Source organism: Alligator mississippiensis, chromosome 3 (genome assembly GCF_030867095.1).
Source record: "Alligator mississippiensis isolate rAllMis1 chromosome 3, rAllMis1, whole genome shotgun sequence".
In the NCBI taxonomy this organism is placed as follows: domain Eukaryota; kingdom Metazoa; phylum Chordata; order Crocodylia; family Alligatoridae; genus Alligator; species Alligator mississippiensis.
In genome coordinates, this window is record NC_081826.1 from 184,171,370 (window position 1) to 184,194,695 (window position 23,326).

The window sequence follows — 23,326 nt, forward strand, 5'->3', positions numbered from 1 at the left end:
CGTACTGTGAGCATTTGAAAGTGGAAGAGATTTCACTAAGGCTAGCCTCTGATTTAAACAACAAACATGTGCAGGAGAATTAGAATAAAAAAAGAAAATCTTTCCTCTCTCTAGACCCTGTATAGAGTGGGTAAGCAAGGAATAGACAGGCATTGACTGCACCCATCTACTTGTTGGTTCATAGTAGCTGGTGATTAGAAGGTAGTGATTTTACCACTGGTATAATAAACCAGTGTTTACTGATAGTTTGGATCAGGAGTTAATAACTACCCTTTCAAGAAAACATGACTCAGAGGTGTGAGAGAGTTGCAGTGTAATTTTATTGTACAAATCCTTCCTTAGGACTTTTTCTAAAGTAAAAATCTAGTTCTAAACTTAATAAAGAAGTACTCACCTATTTTAAAATAGGCCAGGTTTGCACGAAATAATTCTCATTGTTGTCCAGTATTAACAAAAATGCGTGCATTCCCATCAAATGTTTATCTTGTTGGTTTCTTAAAAGCACAGTAAGCTTCCAACAACAAAAACTTTCTATTTTGTTGCAAACACATTTTTTTTTCTCTACACTAGTAGTGGTATTCCAGATTTCCAGAGAGTTTGAACCCTGCTGGAGCTGTTAACTGCTCCATTTTTTTTACTCGGGGTATTTTCTTCAGTATATTTTTCTCCTGGTTACCATGTATTCTAGCATAAAAAGTAGCAAGAAGTGTATCAGATGCTTGAATTCTAACTGATTACCAGTGTATAACATGAGCCTCTATATAATAGAACAGTTAGTTCAATATGGTTCATGCCACAGCCTTTTAATGGTACAGGTCCCCATACCTATTGCTGAGTTCATGACATACCTAAGACCAAGTGGTAGGCTTTTGATAATTTCTATGCTTTGATAACTTGCATATACTCGGTGCTTCCACTAATTTACGTTATCTAACATGTTCACCTCTCTACTCACATGAGCTATGCATTTTTGAGTTTGCAAGTCAGTGCTTATTCAGTGCCATTCATATTACACCATTTTTGATGTTCATGTTCTAAAATAGTTGTCCAATGAACTAAATTAAAGGCACATGTCTGTGTCATGAACAACTACTGTGAGAAAGTCCAGGTTAATCATGAACTGGCTGGGACCGGACCTTAAAGAAATGTAAGGGACAGATTTAATTTCAACTGACTTTATTACTTTTTGTTTCAAGGCGTAGACTTTTTTTCCTTAGGAAGGGAATTGAAACAGAATTCTAACCTTTTAATTGCCTATTCCTAATACTTGTGCCCATTTTCCTCTTGCCTGCAGGCTGAAAGGACTCTCCAGGTGACCTGAGAGCCATGGCATTCTCATGCCTTTATTCCTTCCTTAGCTTGGGTGCTGGAGATGCAACCAGGCAGCAAGCTGCTGTACTCAACTTTCCCCTTAAGCCCAGCTGCTTGCCAATTTCTTATCAAAGTGAAATTCACAGCAGGCTCTGAGGTGGGCAGCTGAGGAGTGGTTACTTTGAATTTCCCAGTAGACAATTAAAACCTTTTGGCAAAATGTATATTTTACCACAAATATTTTGTTTTGTAAAGAAGTGCATTTTCTGTCCAAAAAATATTCAGAAAAGTAACTCCTGCCCTGCAGTGATATTAACTCCCCTGGTGGCCAGTGAATAGAGAAACTTCTGATAGTATATTTTTTGTATGTTTGATGTGCAAAACAACTAGTGTTTCTAAAGCTGTGGAGGAATTTTTTGAATAAACTGAAGGCTAGATTACTGAGGTTAAGAAAGATAAAATCCCAGTAAGTATTTCTTTTGGTAATTTTGAATCTAATAAATATCAAGTTTGGGTCTCTCACATTTACCACTGCGACTATTGTGTACTGAGATTAAGCCTCACAGCAAGCACTCACAGGGGAAGAAAGCACTCATGGTGTAATGAGTTTAAACCTTGTGCCAGGCCAACTCTAATTGATCCTGCTCTTTAGGAGAAATCCTTTTCTTAATGATCCCTTCAAGCAACTTTAATAGGTATGAGAAAATCCACCTTGTATATTCTTTCAAGTATGAACACATGAGAGAGGCTTAATGAGAGACTCTCTTCCATGTTTCTCATCTGATTTTATCACAAGCTTAACACACCTCTAAAATTAACAAGATGTTTGACAATGTGCAACCCACTGCTTTGCTTAGCATAGTTTAATTGGTAGCTTTTCTGGATTATTGATCTCCAAGCCCATACACTCACACAATGAAAAATCTGTTTGTATTCAGATGCTGCCAGTAGCCAGTAGGTGCTACTCTCAGCAATTAGCCTGTGGCATGTTGTTACTGGTATTAATTTCTATGACTAAAACAAAACCTTTTTCCAGCTTCCAGGAGATGGGGCCTCTGAAAAAACAAGAAAAAAGCCAGAGAAATGCCTCAAACCCACAAAACCTGTACCCTGATCTAAACTTTCATGAACATTAAAGCATTTTGGAGTTACAATTTTGGTTAGTCCCGCTGCAAAGTGAGCTACTAATTGCAATGGGCTAGATTGTGTGTGAGCACTGGGTAGTGGTCTGCTTTTAAGCAGTCCCTGTAGGCATTGTGCCTTAGAAGTACTAGAGCTAGGGATAAAAGTTACAAATAAACAGTTTAAGTGATCAGAAAGTGGTTTAAACCTGTAACAGAACAGAAGTTCAGTGCACATAAACCAGTTTCAAAATGGCTGAAACTGGTTTAAGATAATCCTGGCTGAATGTAGCATGAGACTTAATGGATTTGGGTCAAAGCAGTTTATGAAACTTCTGTCCCAGATCCCTCCCTGGTTCAATTTAAATCAAGCCTGGCTTGCCACCCCAGATGCAGCCTAGTTTGCAGAGGGAGGGGGAATGCCTCCCCAAGGAAACCCCAGCTGGGGTCCAGGGCCAGGGAGTAGGCTTAAATTTACTGCTTAAAATTACTGCTAGCTGCAACTGTAGACTACAAATCCCAGAGGCACCTGGAAGAAATGATAAGTAGCCCCTTGGAGAGTCATGCTGATTGAGCCTTAGGCTTTTTGACTAACTGTACTTAGACTGAAAGTGTGTCTATCTATTATTGTGCCTTGGACAGAGAAGAGTGGGGATGGAGCAGTGAGAAAGGGGTTGCGCTTAGTGTAAAAGAATGGGGTTGGAGGGTGAACAGTCTTACCTGCCATGACACAGGCTCACCCAGGGTCTGGAGAGCCCCACTGAGGAGAGTGGAAAGTTGGGGTATAATCCTTTGACAGCCTCACTCCCTCTCGCCTCTAGGAGATACCACTGCTACAACAGCTACTACGTTAACCCTTTTACAGCTGCCAATGACCTCTATATACAGCATGACTTTAAAAAAACTTTAATTCAGCTATAAAATGATTAATTCAGCTGTGAAAGGTTAATACAATAGCTGATGGCCACATAGTGGGGGGGAGTGAGGCTAATGAACTGATTCCTACCTATGGTCTGCCCAGGTGGAGCTAAGAGCCCCAGAGTGAGCCCATAATGACCACAACTCCCTCCCACCCCCTCCTGATACCACTCTGGTGCCCCTTTATAGTCAGTACCCAGGGCTAATGGGTAAGTCACCTACCTCTAGCTATTTTACTGAAATACACAGTATCTTCTCTTCTCCTTACTTGCTATAGAAGGGAGAGGAGTTAATGCAGCCCTTGAGAAGTTGCTATTTATTCTAGCTATACTCTCCCAGGAATTGGCACCACCAAGGGACAGGGTGACCTATATTTAACATTTTTACCAGGACAGTGCTGTTTTGGTCAAATGAATAGTTTTGTCCTGTTTTCAGTGAGACTGTAACAACAGCCCTTTCCAGGGAACTTTGTCTTCAGCTCCCCATTTCCAAAGCTCCACACCCCTGTTCTCCAGGAAGGGAGGGGAAATTGGACTGTTCCATTTTGAGACTTGAGAAATAGTTACCGTATGGAGGAAGAATTGTCTCTATTTAATCCTCTAGCCCTTGCCCCTTCTGCAACATTTTTCTCAGAGGTCTGTGCTTATCATGAGACCCAGCCCTAAGAACCAGATATCAATTGGGCTTAGTTTGCTCACCATAGTTGTACTGTTCCTTACTCCTTAATCCATCTGAGAAAAACAAGTACATAATATAGATTTATGGACTTAATCTGAGGATCTGGAGTTACTACATGTGTATGTAAATATGTCATACTGTGTTTAGTTTTGTATAGTAATTCTGCTAAGCATGGAAGTTGGTTTCTCATCCATGCCTGGACATAACTCCCCATAGTATTGCATCATTAGGGCTAGCTGAAGAAATAAATTGAGACCCTGTTGTCTTAAAATTCAACAGCCTTCATACATAGACATGCAATTTGCCTAATCATTCCTATGTCTTCTCTTACCTAATTTGATTATACTGGCTGTTCTGGGTTCACTCTGTTTTTGTTTGTTTTGTTTTGTTTTTTTGGTTTTTTGAGAGTGCAACTATTGATCATGAATGTGACTGGAAGATTAAACGCATTCATCTGCACAATTAACTTGTTATTGGATTAAATTTATAGAATAAAGTATTATCTAAACCAGGGGGAAGGGGTGGGAGACTTAAATCATGTTCATTCTTTAAAATCATCTGGTTATCCTTTAACGTGTAAATTTAAAGAATTGGAATAATCTTAAATGACCAAATTAGATAAGTTATGTGAAGAAAATTTGTATCTGATGTAATAAATTAATATAAATTAGCACAACTGGCATGTTTACTGAACCCAATGATTTTATCAGTTGGGATTCCTGAAGTACTATGTAAGTGAAATACAGAAAACACACCTGCACAACTGTAATTAGAAGTAGTAAAGAGAAAAAAAAATAATTAGGAAGACTATAACAAGGGTGATTTTTCTATATTCTGATATTTCAAAAGATGTAAGATGTACTAGTTTGCCTTTTGGCAAAAACAATATATTGTCAAAATAAAAGAAAATGAAATATCCAGCATGAGTGAAAACATTAATAAACAAGAGAGGGCTAATTTCAAGTAGTCTGAAGACAGTAGTCACAGACGTTTAATTGAAGTCTGTGAAGTTTGTTTTGTGGTTTGGGTGTTGAACTGGGAATCTGAAGTCTGGCTTTCAGCTTCTGGCTCAGCCACTGACTTTGACAAGAAAGAAAAAAACATGCAGGAGACAGATTTACAAAGGTATACAGGCACCTAAGTTGCCTATTGGGATTTTTAAAAGTGCCTAAGCATGCCAGATTCCATTTCTGTATGTTAATGGTATATGTGGGCTATGCATGTTACCATTAAGCAGCAGAAAACCACTAGTAAGCACTATGCTTACTAGGTGCTTCTTTGCATCTTTAGATACCTAAATATTTCATAAATCTGGCCCCAAGTGATTAAGGAGTATAAATTCTCCAAATTCAGTTGAAGATAAGGGAGTGTTTCTATCCCTTCCTACATGATGGAATACAGTTCTGTGCATAGATAGTATACCTCAATCTAATCAAGAATGTTCTAGCTTAAGTAGAATGTAACAGGGCAGCTCTGCACCTGGGACAGCTGTGATGTGCCACAGGTGTGGTGGTGTGGATGATCTATATTAGCTTTACCACAGGTGTCACATCTCTGGACACCAACATTCCTCATGAGGACAGATTACAAGTCATAAAGAATGTTATCCCTGACAAGAAAACCACTTATTTTCCCATTAAGCTCCCCTGCTTTGTCTTCACAAACAACTATTTCAGGTTTGGAGACTACATACCCCTACATATGAATGGCTGCACCATGGGTACATATATGGCCCTGGTATGCCAACATATTTATGACAGACCTTGAAGTTTGTTTCCTCTGCACCTCTCTTTCAACCTTATGGTATACCTCAGATACATCAATGACATCTTCATAATATGAACACATGGGAAGGAATCCCTAGAGAAATTTCATCAGGAATCTACCAACTTCCACCCTTCTATCAAACTAAGTTGAGAATACTCCACACAGCAGATTCAGTTCCTAGACTCTATAGTGAAGGTTCACAGTGGTCACATTGCCACCACATTGTGTCAGAAACCAACTGAACTTCACAGCTACCTTCACGCTACCAGCTTTCATATTAAGCACACCATTAGATCCATTATCTACAGCTAAGCTTTACATTATAATCAAGTCTACTGTGATCCCACCGACTGGGAAAACCTTAAGGATCTACAGTATAGATTTCTAATATTACAATACAATCCCAAAACTGTAGCTTTTCAAATCAACAAAGCCAAACTCAGACCTCACTCTGACCTGCTATAATATCAACCCCATGACAAGGACAATAGAATCCATCTGGTTGTCACTTACAGCTCCCAGCTCGAATGCCTAAGGCATCATTAATGACTTCTAACCCCTCCTGGAAAAGAATAACTCTCTCAGGGCAGCTAATGTGTCCTGACTTACAAATAACCCTCTCACCATCTTAAACATCACCTCTCAAAGAACAGACTAATGAACTCCCATTTTCATTGAGGCACCAGGCCTTGCAATGGACCCAAATACCTGTTGTGTCCCCAAATCAATACAGACCATATTATCACTTGACCTAATAACAAGGAGTACAATACAAGGAGCACAACCTTGTACTCTTAATAACAAGGAGTACAAGGTTCATTCACCTGCAACTCTACCAACATCATATACATCATCACTTGCTCACAATTCCTTTCTGTTGTTTATATCGGACAGACAAGGTAATCTCTGTGTGTAAGAATGAATGAACACTGATCTGACATCAGCTGCAGAAAGACACAAAAGCCTGTGGCAGAACATTTCAATCTCCATGGGCACTCCATCACTGACCTCAGGATTGTTGTCCTGAGGCAGAATTTTTTTTTTAAAAAACACAATTTGAACAAGAAATTGCAGAACGAGATATTATTCACAACTGGACTGTGTTAAGTATGGTTTAATCAGAAACTGGATTCTTATTACCTGGATTAGTTTTTGTGACCTCCTTGTTCCTATGGATTCTTTGCTTGATTGCTCTCTCAGCATTCCCCCTCCCACTTTCCCCCTTCCTTTCCTACCTATTGTATTTTAATAACTCACTCCATTTTATACTCTGCTTTCTGCACGTCTTTTAACAGCATCCAGTGAAGTGAACTTCAGTTCACAAAAGCTTGTGCTCGCTCGCTCGCTCTATCTATCTATCTATCTATCTATCTATCTATCTATCTATCTATCTATCTATCTATCTATCTATCTATCTATCTATCTATCTAATTTAGTTAGTTTATAAAGGTACGTATCTACTTCTGACTGACTTCAGACTAACACAGCTAACTACCTCTCTCTGGTGATGCATTCAACCAGTGCAGTGACGGTAGCAATTTTTGTGCCCTGTACAAAGGCAGTGCCTGGGGCGGTTCTCCCAGTAGCCACCCACTCTGTTACACTACTAAGTGTATATAGTACAGACAGTCCTTGACTTAGAACATTTTGAGTTACAATGTTTCGCACTTACAGTGTTTCTAAATTGACACCCTGTTTCAACTTTATGATGTCAGTTTGGACTTTACAACACTTGATCCGATGTGACGCCACACCTGAACAAGTTTGCTGTGTCACTTAGCTCCCTGGAGAACATCTGTCCAAACTTCCTTGGACACTTTCTTTAAGAAAGCAGACAAGACTCTAGAAAAACCTGCAGCCAAGACTTCTGAGAAGACTCCAGTCTAGAACCCTTCAAAAAGTCCAGCCAAGAGCATTTCAAAAAGTCCAGCAAAGTCACCTCAAAGAAGTCCTTCCAAATCAATATGATTACTATTTACAATATAAATACATTCGTGTAGCTATATTACTTATCTATAATTGATCGAGTACAAAATTCTGGGGTACTTTTGGTGAAAACAGGGTATCAGGCTTTGGTTAAGAAACCAACCCCCCATTTATAACATTGTTTCTTATGAGAAAATTGGTTCCGAGTTACAATGTTTTGACTTAAGACGTGGTTTTCAGGAACCAGTTGTGTCGTAAGTCTGAGGACTGCCTGTACAAAGCAGCCCTATGCAGGGATGGTCATGCAGCAGTTTTGGAACCAGCATTATAGGACCACAGTAATGCAGTTCTGTGCCTGGACTAATAAAACTTTTTTTTTGCAGCAGATCTAATTAGCTCAGGTGAAGCACTAGGCTAATAAAGCTCTTCTGTTTTTGGTTCTGGAGCTAAAGCATGAAGGGCTAGTCTGTGTATCCCTCCATATCTCTGCCTTGCACCATACAGACATATTCATAATACCTCAAAAGGAGTGGGAAGGGGCATAGAAGAGGCTGGGCCATAGTTCCATCCTTTTTGTCTTAGTTCATCTATCTTAGACAGGTGTTGAGATGATTAATGGTAGGATAATATTCTGGGATAGTGCAGTCCTGAATTTATTAACTCTGGCTAGGAGCTGGCTGGCACCATTTGGCACCAGCTAGCTGGCAAAAGGTAAGGGTTTTTTTCTTCCAGGCTGGCTGATCTCATAAGGCGAGCTTTAAACGAGGTTCACCAGGGGACGGGGACACAGAGGAACATGAGGACACATCACCGTCAAGCCAGGTGACACACACAAGTAGTAGCCAGATAAGTGACAGGGGCCAGGGCAGGCTTAGGAACAGGGGGGTGGCACATGCACCTACAGGAGGCCTCAAATGCCTCTACACAAATGCTTGAAGTATGGGGAATAAGCAGGAGGAACTCACCCTCCTGCTAGCTAGGAAAAACCCGGACCTAGTGCGGCTTACAGAAACCTGGTGGGATTCTACCCATGACTGGGCAGTGGACATCGAGGGCTACAGGCTGTATAGGCAGGACAGAGCAGGGTAAAAGTGTGTGTGTGAGGTGTAGCGCTCTATGTCAAACAGCAATACATGTCCTCAATGATCAGGATGGGTTCAGAAGAGGGGCTAACTGAGGTGTTCTGGTTTAGAATGCAAGGGGGTCATGGGGAAAGGGACTTGGTAGTGGGTGTTTACTACAAACTGTTTCACCAGGGGGATGAGCTGGACCTGGAATTCTCAGGTCAGCTCACAGAGGCTGTAAAGTCAAGGGATGTAATTATCATGGGTGACCTAAGCTACCCAGACATCTGCTGGGTGAAGCAGTCAGCCAGGTTTGATCGTTCATGTAGGCTCCTAGCCAGAATACACCTAGATCTAACCCAGGAGGTGCGTAGTCCCATCAGGGGAAATGCCTTGCTGGACTTGGTCCTTGCCACAGGCAATGACCTGGTGAGGGGTCTGTGGGTACTCAACCACCTGGGTAACAGTGATCATCACTTGCTGGAATTTACTATCCAGCTCAGGGTGGTGAAAGCAAGCAGTAAGGCAAAAGTCCTTGACTTCAGGAGGGCTGACTTCAATGATCTAAGAAGATTAGTAGGAGAGACATTGGGGTCTCAGAGTTTCAATGAGATGGAAGTCCAAGACAGGTGGTTGTTCCTCAAGGAGACTATCCTCCAAGCTCAAAGGGAGCCGGTCCCAATGCACACCAAGTTGGGCAGGAGTGCTAAAAAGCCCCCATGACTGGGCAAAAGCATCCAGGAATGCCTGAAGGCAAAAAAGGAAGCATATAAACAGTGGAAGCAAGGGGCTGTCACCAAGGAGGATTACACCTCCAATGCTTAAGACTTCAGGGATGCTATTAGGAAGGCCAAGGCAGAGATGGAGCTAGAGCTAGTGACCAGAATTAGGGATAACAAAAAGTCCTTTTTCAAATACATGGGGAGTAAGAAAAAGGCACCAGGGAATGTGGGGCGCCTACAGGACAGGCTTGGCAATCTGGTGATTGCAGTTAATGAAAAATCTGACCTCTTTAATGAATTCTTTGCCTCCATATTCCTGAACAGGGACAGGGACATTTCGCCCACTAGGATTATGGATGGACCCAGGGGAGGCACTGCCATGCCTAGAGTCAGGGTTGACCTAGTTGGAGAACTCTTGGATGGACTAAATCCAAGAGTTTAAATCAGTAGTTTCAGATGCTCTTCACCCGAGGGTACTGAGGGAATTGGTGGGGGTCATAGCGGGGCTCTGGGCACGTCTTTATAAGTACTCATGGGGCTCTGGCCAGGTACCAGAGGATTGGAAAAGGGCAGTGTGGTCCCCATTTACAAGAAGAGTAGAAAGGAGGGCCCAGGTAACTATAAACCAGTTAGTCTCACCTAGGTCCTTGGGAAGACCTTTGAGAAAATTATCAAGGAGCACACTGCAAGGGCCCAGCAGAGGAGGTAATGCTCGGAGGCAATGAACATGGCTTCATTGAGGGAAAATCCTGCTTGACTAACCTGGTTTCCTTTTATGATCAGGTCAGAAAGTCCCTGGACGAGGGCATCAAGGTGGATGTCATCTTCCTGGACTTTAAGAAGGCCTTTGACATTGTTTTCCACCACATTCTCTCAAAAAAAAACTAGGTGACTGTGGCATTGATGCCTACACAGTCAGATAGGTGGCAAATTGGCTAGATGGTCACACCCGGACAGTGGTGGTGGATGGGTCATTTTCGACCTGGAGGGATGTGAACAGTGGAGTCTCCCAGGGCTCAGTCCTGGGGCCTGTACTGTTCAACATCTTTATTAGTGATCTGGATGCAGGTGTGGAAAGCATGCTGTGCAAATTTTCTAACGACACCAAGATGTGGGGTGAGGTGGGCATGCTGTATGGGAGGGACAGAATCCAGCGAGATCTAGACAGGTTGCAGAGGTGGGAGGATGAGAAAAGGATGCAATTCAACACAGACAAGTCCAAGGTGCTGCATCTAGGGAGAAGGGACCAGAAACACACCTATAGACTGGGGAACACCTCTCTTGTCAAAACAGTGGCAGAAAGGGAACTTGGAGTCATTGTTGACTCCAGGATGAACACACGCCGCCAATGCGAGGAATAGGTCATTAAGGCTAGCCACACCTTGTCGTGCATCTACAGATGCATCACAAGCAGGTCCTAAAAAAAATTGTGACACATGAAGAATGAGGGACTAGAATACAAGAAAGGATATACTGTTTTATATACATGGGCAATTTTTTTTCTTGATTATTAAGGTTCGAAAAATAGATGGATGAGGCTGTCAACACTGTCAGCATAAGAACGTAAGAAGAGTACTAAAGAAGACAAGGAGGTATGGGAAATGCTGTGAAGGACTATGAAGGTAAGGATAAGAAATCAGAATGTGATGAAGGACAGCAATGGAAACTATTTGAGGAATTAAAAAAAAAAACGTGTTTTACCTAGTGAGTGACAAATGGAAAGTTTCTTAGCAGCTCTGTTTTGCATATGCATTGTAATTTAGGTGATCAGTCACACAATCTAAAGATTGGATGTTTGATTCAAATAGTTTTTAGACAACCTGTGGACTGAAAATTGTTCATTGTGATTGTGCTTATGAACAGCAAACACATTTACTGAAATTAGGAATGTCTTGCACATGTTTTGTGCACATGTTTTGTGTTTTGTTTTGGTCACGTTTGCCAGATGATTCTTTCACAATGAGTAATTTGACCAGCTCTACCTAATCATATTTTATGAAATAATCTTTTGGATACATGATCCATATCATCTTAAAAAATGGCTTTTGTTTTAAAATTCTGCTGCTATGGAAACACTATTTTATTTCTTTGTGACAGAAAGTTATCTCAGTTGAAGAATAGAAGGAATGTTGGTATTAGTAGACAGTTTGGTATAAACTACAAAATGAATAATCTTTTAGTTGAAGCCTGTTAAACTTCTGAACATAAAAAAATGAGAGATTAAGGCAGTGCATATATATGCATTTTTTCCTAATGTGAAACCAGTTAATTAGTTCACTTGTTTTTCCAAACCAGTCATTGGAAACATTCCCTACCTCACTGCTTGGCTAAGCTCTGCCAAGGCTTTCTGTGTACTTTCCAAGGGTTATAGTCATAAAGAATGAAATGTTTGTTTCATGACCAAGGAAGAAAGAAAAATCTATCTTTATAGCTGGATTTACTCTTATATATCAAGTTGTTCATTTTTCAGCATACAGAAGAGAATTACATTTTTTATTAACAGATGTATCAAGAGGTTATAAGTCAGCATATGGGGTTCTTAGTGCCATCTCAATTTAAGGAAATGGGTCAATGTAAATGAGATTTTTCCCTAAATAACTAAAAGATCACTGTTCATTGTCTATTTACATTAGATTTTTAATGTGATGATTTTACAAAAAAAACACGTCTTCATATTATTTCCTCTGATGAATTTCAACTCTCAGGTCCGGAAAACCTTTCTCAGTATGCCTTACTCTAGTTGTTGATGGACTTTTTGTCCTACTGAGGGTTTTTGGATTATCCTTGTCCCTTAAATATGGGATTAAAGACCAGATGCATCAAAGAGCTAATGTGTGAATATGATTTTTATTTATAGGGTTTTAATGAATGAATTGATATCCTAACTTCAGCTTCTGTTTAAAACCATTACAATTAATTGTTACAAGCATTTACCTATATTAGTTATTTTTATCAAATGTAAGTATTTTTAGTTTTGAAAATACAGAATATTAGAGAAGACTTAAGGAGAATGTTAAAGAATCTATATGATTTATTGACATCCTACAAATTAAGCTACCAATTGCTCAATAGATTTTCTTAAGTGAAATTTATTTTTACTAGTTGCAAAGTTGCCTTTACTATACCACCATCCCATTTATCAAATTTACCTTTCCTCCACTAAAGGTAGTGACAAAAATCATGTTAAAGGGAGAAAAGGAGGCTAAGTGTCATATCTAAATTCATGCAGTAATCCTCTGAGCCGGGGATTTTAAGAATAGATGGATGGAAAAAGAATATTTTTATATAAAAATGTAGCCTTAATATTGGCTACCTTTATAATTTTGGCTACATAATAATAATTATGATGGGGAGGGAGTGTGAAATAGCAGTCTTTAATAGTTATATCATGAAAAATGGAGAGGGAGAGAGAGAGAGAGAGAGAGAGAAAAAAAAAACCCATTGCAGAACAGCCAATAGTCTGGTAGGCTTGTGCTTTTCCCTGGAATCTGGATTATTAGGTTTAAGTCTCTGGTGTGGATTGGATGGAACAGGTATTTGAAATTGCTTCTCCAATCTTATAGATCAATGCTGGTCAATGTTTTCCTACTTTTGACCAGAAATTCCATCCTGGACCTTAGAAACCATGCTGACAAAAATTTACTGAAAACTGGTGCTTTTCTGTGAAAAATACTGGCTTTGATGAAGTAATTTCCCACAAAAACACCTGAATAAAAGATTACTAATCATAACTATTATAGGGTCTAAGGCTAAGACCCTAACTACTGAATTACTTTCATCTCAATATCCAACAAATGGCTGAACCAAGCTAGCTGCTTAAAGTTCTAGCTAAAAATTTCAAGCAGTCCAGAGGAGTTAACTACTCCACTTTTTTTGGTCGCTGGTGATGGGCAGTTAATTGTGTTGGGCCCCTGTAAGTCTGACCCAGTAAATGGCATATTTTATGTTCTCATAATATCCTTATATAACCCAATATCTTCTGTCTGTCTTTCAGTGGCAGCGTGTGGATGCTCAGGAGAGTGGACATGACATATTCAGTATCTTCCATTCCGTGTTCCTCTCCATAAGCAGTTTCCAGCAATCAGAGAATTAGGAAGTTGGATGCTGAGACTGCACTTCTATCTACCGTATTCAATGCCTATCTTTCCTCCCAGAATATTAGGGCTGTGCGAAATTTCACTAAGTGTTTCATTTCAAAGCTGTTTTGACGTGCTTTGAGCTCAAAACAGCAAAATCAAAATGAAACAAAAAGCATTGAAACAGCTTCAAAACAAAATGAGGGCACTCGAAACATTTCAAAAGTTTTGAAACGTTTTGAGTTTCAAAGCAGCCTGGTGGTGAGAGGCAAGGGAGAGCCAGGGCTGTGCTCCGTAGCCCCAAGTAGCTCAGCCCAGCAGGAAGTGCAGCCCTGGCTCTCACCGCCTCATGCTGCTGGGCTGTGCTCCATGCAGCTGGTGGAGACAATCAGAGTGCAGCACTGGATCTGCCTGCCTGCTGCCACTAGGCTGTGCTCCGATTGGTTCTGCCAGCCCTATGGAGCTCAGCCCAGCAGCGGGAGGCAGAGCACAGTGCTGGCTCTGTCCGTCTCCCACCTCTGGGCTGTGCTCGTTGGGGCTGGTGGAGCCAATTGGAGCACAGTGCCAGCTCTTCCCAACTCTTGCTGCTGGGCTGCACTCCAGTTGGCTCTGCCAGCCCCATGGAACTCAACCCAGAGGTGGGAGGTGGAGCACAGCACTGCCTCTGTCCACCTCCCACCTCCGGGCTGTGCTCCAGTCGGCTCCACCCGCCCCATGGAGCTCAGCCTGAGACAGGTGGCAGCAGCGATTTTCTCCAGATCTTCACCCAGATGACAGGACACTGACACTGCTGTCTGTGGCCAGAGGCAGCATCTGTTTTCCCTGGCACTGGGTGCGGGGTGCACCCAGCGCTGGTCCCAGGTGGCAGTGGCAGCCTCCTGTCATCCTGCACAGATCCAGGGGCCAGCATCCCTGGGAGGACACTGGGGACACAGCCCCACAGATCTGGTGGCACAGCCCCACAGCCCTCCCAGGGGTGGGAGCCCCTCTACGTGCTGGGTGACAGGAGGTGCCGGGAAATTTTGCTTTCAAGACTTTGAGGTGCAGTTTCTGAGATACCTCTGAACTTATCTCCTTGAAACTTGGCAGCCTTTATGCCCTCAGACGGGGCTGCTACTCCTGCAATTTGCATTAAAATCAGGCAACAAATAACAACATTTTAGGCATTTTCATGATTCCCCATTATAACCTATGGGCAAAACAGTGAAACAGTTTCAACAAAACAGGATAGTGCTTCCAAACAATGAAACAAAATACCGTCCCTTTGAAACAGTGAAAAGGACATCAAAACAAAATGATGGTGTTTCGCACAGTCCTACAGAATATTTCCTCTTTTAAACCACCAACTTCCACAACACCCTTTGGTAATGGAGTCCACAAATTAATTACATGCTGTTTTAGCTAGAGAAAATAAGGCATTTCCCACCTGAGTTATTCTCTTACAGAAAACTCACTTGCCCATGAAAGCAAACTTTTTTGGCAGGAAGTCTTACATTTCATGAAAACTTACATGTGCACATATCAAATATATACATCTATGTGATGATTTAAACATATAACTGTAAAATAGAGGTGTCTTAACAAGAGAGTTGTGGGGGATTATTGAGTCTTCTATGTAATGTAAAGAGATTCCAGGTCTTTTATTTTCTAAATTATTTAATAACTCAGAAAAGAGGGTTCCATTTAAATGTAGTACTGACTGATACTATGCTACTTTTGACTTTCTGCTGCAGTTCCTACTATGCTGTTTATCTTTTCCAGTCCTACTTCCTCCTCCCTGTCAGTCTATAAACTTTTGTTAATGGGCAAATGAATAACTGCCTGACTACAGTTCAGCATCTATTCAATTCAGTATGTCAAATCCATTTTTAGTCAAATATATTACTGCTAAAGATGCCATAAAAAAGGCAGCTCAGTACATGAATATAGTAATAATAAAGGTACCTCAGGAAAAATATGCAGGATGTGGCATTCATTTGAAAACATTATATATTTAAGTTCCATTACACTAGATAATGTGGCACTGAAAGCAAAGATGTCAAATACACTTGAACCTGTAAGGCTTACAACATATAGTGGGTTTCCCTGCATCTGACATGTTAAATACTGTAGCATAATGTCCATTGGTTTACTATATTGATCTGATATTAGGGCTGTGCAAAATTCCACTGGGTGTATCATTTTGACACTGTTTTGACTCGTTTCAAGCTCAAAACAGTGAAATTGAAATTAAAAAAAAGACTTTGAAACAGCCTTCAAATGAAATGAGGTCAGTCAAAATATTTAGAAAGTTTTGAAACATTTCAAGTTTTGAAGCTGGGTTTGAATGCAGGAAAACAGAAACTAAGGAGAGGGGGGAAGGGCTGCTCTGATATTAACTGTGTAGCTGGCCATTGACTCTGATCCTTCCATTAGGTCCCTTCCAATCCCAGTGCTCTGGGAGAGGGATGGAAAAACAGCATAAAAAGACAGCATTGTTTGAACTGAGGTTTCTGCCTTGGAGTCAGTTACTTAGCTGTGACTTCCAGCAGCTCAGCAGCATCAGAGAAAGGCTATCACTTCCTACTTGCTAACCTGTTCCTAGCAAGTGAGATTCAATACCTTTGTTTTGTATACCCTTGTATTATTATATTCATTCATTACTTTCAATTTATTTCTCCCCCAAAATCCTATTTTTGTTTTTGTTAGTCTATTTTGTTTCTTTTCCCCAAGAAAAGAAATCTGTGATATCTCTCACACTGTGCATTCCATTCACTGTTCAGGGAAAGACAGCATATATTGCATATTACAATATAGAATTTATTCAGGAACACATATTATATACATTTATATATTTGATTAATTATATAAATACATGCATACATTGCATAAATACAATTATCTACATATATTACATAAATCAGATTACATTACAGAAGAACACAAGGCTTTTCCAGCACACCAAGGCAAACACAGTGTGAAACACACCATGAAGCGTGCTGGAAAGGCAGCTGGCAAACCTTCACGGAGGGGTGGAAGAGCGGGTAGAGGGAGAGCTGCAAGTTCCCCACTCCCTCCCCTAAACTGAGACGCAGCCTTTTTTGTTATAACAAACAGGCATGAGGCTTCCAGTTGTACAGCCAGCAAGGAGAGGGGAGCAGTGCCAGTGCCTGAGTCTGCATCCCCTCCAAGAGCACTGGCAATAACCATCCCTGACCACCACCACCATAACAACAAGCATGCACCAGCATGACAGTCTCTTCCACCCCCATTTCATTTCCCATGCTAAGCCTTCCAGTGCTAGAGGAAGAGCTGGACCTGAGTGCCATAGCAAGGGAAATTCTGGGGAAGGAGGGGGAAATCACTTGAAGTTGTGCTCCACACCCCTCAAGTTTTCCCTAGCACCAGGTCTCCTTCACCAGAAGGCACTTTGGAGGAGGTAAAGGTAAGTGGCTCAGGTGAGTCCACTTCTCCTGTTGCTGTGCCTCTGCCTGCTGAGGAGGGTGAAAAGGCAGCATCCACACACGTACTCGCACCCCAGAAGCGAGTAAGTAATGTGGTCTGGGATCATTTTGAGCTGGCAGATGATCCCATGTACGCTGTCTGCCTACACTGCTGAGCCAAAAGCAGCTGGGGCAAGGGAACAAAACACATGAGCACCATGGGGATGCTGATGCATCTCTGCAGTCACCACCTGTTTGCCCTTGCTCCTCCTCAGCCTGGCACCTGTGGAAGCATGCCCAAAAGGAAGTCCCCCTCTCACTCCAAAGCCCCTGTCCCCCCAAAACAGAGGCAGGCCACCCTGGAACAGTGGGGGAGAAGCGGACAGAAATGGGGGCATGTTGCAAGGGTGAGCAAGATCACCCAGAGCACTGGGGAGATGCTTGTTGTGGATGGCCAGCTCTTCTCCCTAGTTGAGTAGTTAGGGTTAGGTGGCTCATGGTGCTCATAGCTTCATCATACCAAGTGCCTGCATGCACCACCTTCAGCAGAACAGTAGTGTCCTCCATGCATAAAGCATGAAAGGAGTAATTGAGAGAGGAGCTACACAAGGCAGGTCCACAGGTGACCTTACACTTCACCTCAGACATCTGGAAGAGCCAGGGTGGAGATCATTCATACCCCTTCCGCACAGGGCACTGATGTGACCAATCAGGCCATCAGAGGGCTCTCCTTCAAATCAAGGTGATAGATGAGTCCCACACAGCAACTGAGATTACAGGGGCCATGACCTCCTTGTTGCAGGCGTGGCTCATTGGGCAGGGTGAGCTCACCCGCGGGTTCATGGTTACTGATAATGAGGCCAATATGGTGAAGGCTGTGCATGATGTCAACTTTGTTGGCATCTACCGTGTGGCACACAAGTTCCATCTCATTGTCAGGGACACTTTGGATGCAGACAGTGCTGCCATTGACGGTGCCAGCACCACCAGTGAGCTCATTTCCAAATGCAGGAAGATGGCAGGCTACTTCTACTGAAGCATCAAGCCAAGCAAGATACTGAAGGACAAACAGGCAGAGCTGAACATCCCACAGCACAAAATCATGCACAATGCAGAGACTCGGTGGAACTCCACTTACCTGATGCTCTAGAGGCTGGCGGAGCAACAGAAGGCCATCCATGAGATTGCCTTGCTGAAGGAGATTGGGATCAGCCGCTTCCTTAACAGAGCTGATGGGATACCATCTCCTAGATCTTGGTGGTCCTCAAACCCTTCCTTGAGGCCACTGAGAGCCTCAGCACCGATGATGCCCTCCTTAGGCAGGTGATCCCTGTAATGTGGGAACTTCAGAACCAAATGGAGAAGTTCCAGGGGATCACTGTTCCTGGCTGGGGCAAGTCTCTGTCACCAGACACGCAGGCACTGGTGAGGTGACTAAAGAAGGACATCAGGAAATGACTTATAGACTCATAGATTCATAGAGTCGGAAGGGACCTCAGTGGGCCATCTAGTCTGGCCCCCTGTCCCTGGCAGGCAAGAAAAGAAACACCAACCCTGGTGTCATGTGATCCCAGCCAGGTGCCTATCCATTCTCTTCTTGAAGACCCCCAAGGCTGTGGCGAGCACCACCTCCCTTGCGATCTCATTCCAGATTCTGGCAACCCTGATCATGAAGAACTTTTTCCTAATGTCCAGCCTGAACCTTCTCTCTAATATCTTAAGGCCATTGTTCCTTGTCGTTCCAGGGTGTGCCCTGGTGAAGAGATCATTGCCTACTTTATGTTGCTTTCCTCTTATTAATTTGTACACTGCCACAAGGTCCCCTCTCAGCCTTCTCTTGGAAAGGCTGAAGAGGTTAAGGTCCCTTAGCTTTTCCTTGTAAGGCCTTCCCTGCAAGCCTCTAATCAGGTGAGTGGCTCTTCTTTGGACCCTCTCCAGGTTGCCCACATCCCACTTGAACTGCAGCATCCAGAACCAGACACAGTACTCCAGCTGTGGCCTGACCAGTGCTGCACAGACGGGGAGAATCACTTCCCTGGACCTGTTTGTGAAGCTCCTACGGATGCATGACAAGGTGCAATTGGCTCTACCAACTGCTTCATCACATTGGCAACTCATGTTCATCCTGGAGTCAACAGTGACTCTGAATCTTTTTCTGCCTCATTGGAGCAGAGAAGGTTGCCCCCCAGCCTGTAGGTATGATGGCAGTTCTTCCTCTTTAGATGCAGCACCTTGCACTTGTCCTTATTGAATTGCATCCAGTTGCTCTCTGCCCACTTCCCCAGCCTGTCTAGGTTGACCTGGATCTGGTTCCTCCTCTCCAGGGTGTTAGCTGCACCCCATAATTTTGTGTTGTCCACAAATTTGGACAGGGTGCTTCCCACCCCCTCATCCAGATCACTTATGAAGATGTTGAACAGCACCAGCCCCAGAACTGAGCCCTGAGGGACTCTACTGCCCACATATTTCCGGTGACACTGACCCATCCACTACCACCCTCTGAGTGCAACCCTTGAGCCAATTTGCTACCCAGTCTACTGTGTAATTATCCAAGGCAAATCCCCTCAGTTTATTTATAAGGATGGGATGGGATACCTTGTCAAAGGCCTTCTTGAAATCCAGATAGATAACATCCACCTCGACTCCTGTATCTAAACAATTGGTGGCCTTGTCGTAAAAGGAAACTAGGTTAGTCAGGCAGGGCCTGCCTGATAAAAACCCATGTTGGTTACACTTCCGCATCACATTAGCCAGTGGGCTCCCACAGATGTGTTCCTTGATAATTTTTTCTAGGATTTTCCCAGGGATAGAGGTAAGGCTGATTGATCTATAGTTCCCCAGGTCCTCCTTCCTCCCCTTCTTAAAGATTGGGACAATGTTAGCCCTCTTCCAATCCTCCGGAACTTAACCCGAGCACCATGAGCGTTCACATATCCTTGCCAGTGGATCAGCTATGACATCTGCTAATTCTTTTATTACCTGTGAGTGGAGTCCCTCCGGTCCCAGTGATTTGAATACGTCCATCCCTCCAAGTGTGTTTTTACCGTGTCTGCACTAACCACTGGTCGGCTGATGTTCCCTTTGTTGGTGTCCATGATGTATGTTGAGGATTCATCTAGATTCCCGTTTAAGAAGACAGAGGCAAAAAACTCATTGAAGAGCTCTGCCTTGTCTCTCCTATCCATCACTAAGCCCCCCTGCCTATCCTGTTTGGGTCCTATGCTACCCCGCACCCTCTTTTTTCTCCAAACATACCTAAACAAGGACTTTTTATTGTCCTTAATCCCTGATGCTAGCCTGACTTCTAGAGTTGTCTTGGCCTTCCTGATTGACTCCCTGCAGGTGTGGGCCAAAGAAGTATACACCTCTTTGCTAGCTACTCCCTGCTTCCACTTCCTGTACACATTTGTTTTGTCCTTAAGGTATCCTGGATGCCCCTGGTTAGCCAAAGGGGCTTCCTGGCCCCTTTGCCCCCTTTCCTCTACCATGGGATTGACTCACTCTGAGCCCAATGAATGGTTTCCTTGAGGAATGTCCACCCATCCTGGACCCTCAATGCATGTAAGTTCTTAGCTACTAGCACCTTGCTAACCAATCCCCTGAGTTTATTAAATTCAGCTTTTTTAAAGTTTAGCGCCCATGCCCTGCTGGGTATAATGCCCACCCTTTGCTGGATAGTGAATTTAATCATTTGGTGATCGCTGTCCCCTAAATTGCCTTGAATCCATCTGTCCCCCACCAGGTCATCCCCTATGGCCAGCATCAAGTTGAGCAAGGCGTTGCCCCTTGTGGGACACCTTATATCCTGTGTTAGGTGGAGGTCCTGAATACATGTTAAGAGCCTGTGAGAGTGGTTAGCTCTAGCTGATTTCCCCTCCCAGCATATGTTTGGGTAGTTAAGGTCCCCTATGACTACCATATCTCTAGACCTCACAGCCTCTTTGAGCTGCTTGGAAAATTCCTGTTCTAGCTCATTGTCCTGGTGTGGCAGCCTATAGTAGACCCCCACCACCAGATCCCTTTCACCCTGGGCCCCTTGGATCCTAACCCACAGAGTCTATGCTTCACCACACTCTGACCCTAATTTGATTATAGAAGATGCATACTGTTCTTTGACACAGAGACCAACTCCCTCATTTTTTCCCCCTACTCTCTTTCTCCTATACAACCTATAGCCCTCTATTCCCACCACCCAGTCATGAGAAGAGTCCCACCAAGTTTCAGTTAGTCCCACTAGGTCAAAGTTGTTGCTTGCAAGCAAAAGCTCTAGATCCTCCTGCTCGTTTCCCATGCTTCTGGTATTTGTGTATATACACCTAATTCCCCCGATGGCTGTCCCTGGTCCCCCCCCTTAAACTGCTGTGTAATAGGACCTTTGCTACATACCTGGGCTGATCTTGTGGGTGTCTCTTGGTTCAGTGTTCCGTGGCTCCCTCCATACCCATCTTCCCCATCCCCTGATGAACCTAGTTTAAAGAGAGATCCCGCATGAGATCAGCCAACCTGAAAGAGAACACATACTTACCTTTGGGGGAGAAGTGAAGCCCATCCCACCCAAGCATGTCTCTTGTTCTGAAGTATGGGTCATGGTCCAAAAAGCTGAAGCCCACCTTGAGACACCATTTCCGAAGCTGCAAGTTGACCTCCCTGATGCAGTTCTCATGGTGTTGTCCACATCTGCTCACTGGGAGGAATTGATCTCTTGCAGTCCAGTACTGTCCATATGCTGGCCTCCATGTGTGACCAGAGGGTGAAGGGGAGCATATGCAGCAGCAAAACCCTAAATCAGTTGATGGAGGCGCTGGCAAACAGAGTCAGGGAGGCAGAAGGGCAGAAGCGGGGGGGGGGCATGGAAGAGGGGGATCAACTGTCCTGTGCCAGCATGCAATCCACCAGCCAGTCTCTTCCTCCACCATAGGCACTACCAATGTGGGTCAAGGGCATGGCTTCCATGGTAGGGTCCAGAGGCACCAGAGACCACCATCAGGCAGGTAGCACTCAGGGTTTGGTGGCTACCTATCTCGTTGAGGACATGAAGCCACTGCTGTGTTACCCTTTGGCCTAGTGGGCAAGCCACAGCCAGATGTGGCTGGATCTGGTCATGGTTGCCCAGGAGCACCTGTCCTTTCCACCGACCACTGTTCCAAGTGAGAGGGTGTTCAGAATTGCTGGGGATGTAGTGACACCCCACCACACCTCCCTGGATTCTGGTGTGGTGAAGCACCTGGTGTTCCTCAAAGTGAACCTCCCACTGCTGGGGTTCCCCAAGCTCCAAGTACAGACAGAGGTAGTTGCCACCCTCCTCACTCCATCGGAACCTATTTCCTTTTGGTTTCTGGTTTCCAAACTATTTAATGCCCCACTCTCAGAGGTGAAGGTGGCACTCACTGCATCACCAGCTGGCAAGGGAGGAACATGTATCTGCTGAATTTCTGTGTCAGGGCAAACTTGGAGGTATGTCCAGGGGCTATGGGGAAGGAGGAGGCCCCAGGTCCTGGGCATGAGCACTAAAAATGCACCCTGCCAGAGTTGGGAGGCCTTGTGGGACTGCTGTCAGTGTGGCAGCCCCAGGAAATGCCGGTACAGAGAATCTCTCTGGTGAAGGTGGGTAGTAGGCACCATAACCTCCAGCTACCACATGCACACATAGTCCTGGCTGGTGAAAGCCCAGACACATCACATCTTTGACAGGCTTGAGGCTTACTGGTTGCAGTGGAGTTGTGAGGCTCTAGGTGAGCTCAGCTGAGTTGCCTGGGATGCCAGCTTTCAGGTTGAAAAACCCTTCATCAGGCTGAGGAAGCACCTGCAGTTGGTGTGTGTGCTGTTCCCGGGTAGAAGGAATAGTAAAGAATCCAGAGGCTGGCATGAAATACAGGCATGGAAGCCAATCAATGAAAATAGAAATGGAGGAGTTAGGAGGTGAGAGACAGGCTAGGGTGGGCCGGTGGAGGTGGATGTAGCAGCTAAAAGTGGAGAGGTACCTGGGGAGTCAGATGTCTAGTAAGTTGTAGTGTGTCAGAATTCCAATGTCTATATTGAGTCCATGAGTTTCTGTACCTAGGAGGTTGATGAAATGCAGTTTATAGGCTTGTCTGTGAAAAGTGGTTTGGAAATTCAAACAACCTGAAAGCTTGCTAAGATATATTTTTCCAACTATTTCTCCATCCACTACTAAATTCCCCACAAAGTCTTCACTGTTTGTGATCAGCAGGTCAAGAAGAGCACAGCCCCTAGTTGGCTGTTGCAGTACTTGCACCAAGAAGTTGTCCACAACACTTGAAAAACTTCCTGGATTCCATGCTAGCAGTAAAGAAAACAATT